Source organism: Aplysia californica, unplaced genomic scaffold, assembly GCF_000002075.1.
Source record: "Aplysia californica isolate F4 #8 unplaced genomic scaffold, AplCal3.0 scaffold01233, whole genome shotgun sequence".
In the NCBI taxonomy this organism is placed as follows: Eukaryota; Metazoa; Mollusca; class Gastropoda; order Aplysiida; family Aplysiidae; genus Aplysia; species Aplysia californica.
The window spans coordinates 101,466-102,755 of NW_004798503.1; positions in this window are offsets into that span (position 1 = coordinate 101,466).

Below are 1,290 nucleotides of genomic sequence, written 5' to 3' on the forward strand. Positions count from 1 at the left end.
GACAGACAGACAGACAGACAGACAGACAGACAGACAGAGAGAGCACAGAGAGAGAGATGGGGGTAGGAGGTCGCCTACAGACAGAAGAGAATAAACGGGAAAGGGAAGTGATGTGCCCAGAAACAACAACAACAACAACTAAATTATCATTACTATTTATAATAAATGAACAATTATAAAAATATCAAGAAAAACAGCAGAGCACTGATAAAGATAGTAATAAGAAAAATAATAGCACTAACATAATAATCAGGGGGTCAAATGGCTAGGAAAATTCATCCTGATCTTTGTAGACCAAGTAGAAAAACACTAGCAGAGACTCAAAATTTACGAATCACATTGTCAGAGACACCTGTTATCAAAACTAGTATTCTATAGTGTGCTAAATTCGTCAAATTTCATAAATCTGGATTTCCGGATAAATCCTTAAAATCGGTACCTTTGAATAATACATTAATTTTAGTAACTGGTTTACGGCACTTGCAACGCAACTAGGTCATATAAGTGCTGAAGATTAGAGGTACATTTAGTACGAGAGAGTAACATACAATGAAAAGGAGGAGGGATAAGGACGATATATATTCGACGAAGGAAGGAACAAACCATGCAAGAGCACCCGCCAACCACCTATATGACAAATTATAACTCTTCCCGCAAGACAACTTCAACAACACCATATATATATATATATATATACATGTATATATGTCGTTATATATATATATAACCTTGACCCACCCTCCCACCACCCTGATCTCTTATACAACTAAAACAACACACATTGTAACCGGATTGCGGATCCACAGTGTGTGTGTGTGTGTGTGCGTGTGTGTCCGTCACAGGGGGACACGGCTCGCTGACCACATGACCACATGAACACAAGGTCAGTTGACAAACTGGATCAAAGGAGCCGGGGAACGGGCAGTTAAGAGTTGTATGTACAGGACAGTGGAGGGCCAGGCACCCCGACAACCGCCACAACAGTCTGAGAGTGCGTGTGCACTGACGGAAGGGATGAGTAATTTTTTTGACAACGGAACAGACGTGGAGAAGGAGTTGGTGGTGAAGGAGGAGGAAGTGGATGTGGAGGAGGAAAACGAGGAGGAGGAGGAGGAGTGTGAACAGGAGAAGGAAGACAAGGAGGAGGAGTGGTAGGTGGGGAAGGAGGAAGAAGAGGAGGAGGAGGAAAACAAGGAGGAGGAGTGGTAGGTGGGGAAGGAGGAAGAAGAGGAGGAGGAGGAAAACAAGGAGGAGGAGTGGTAGGTGGGGAAGGAGGAAGAAGAGGAGGAG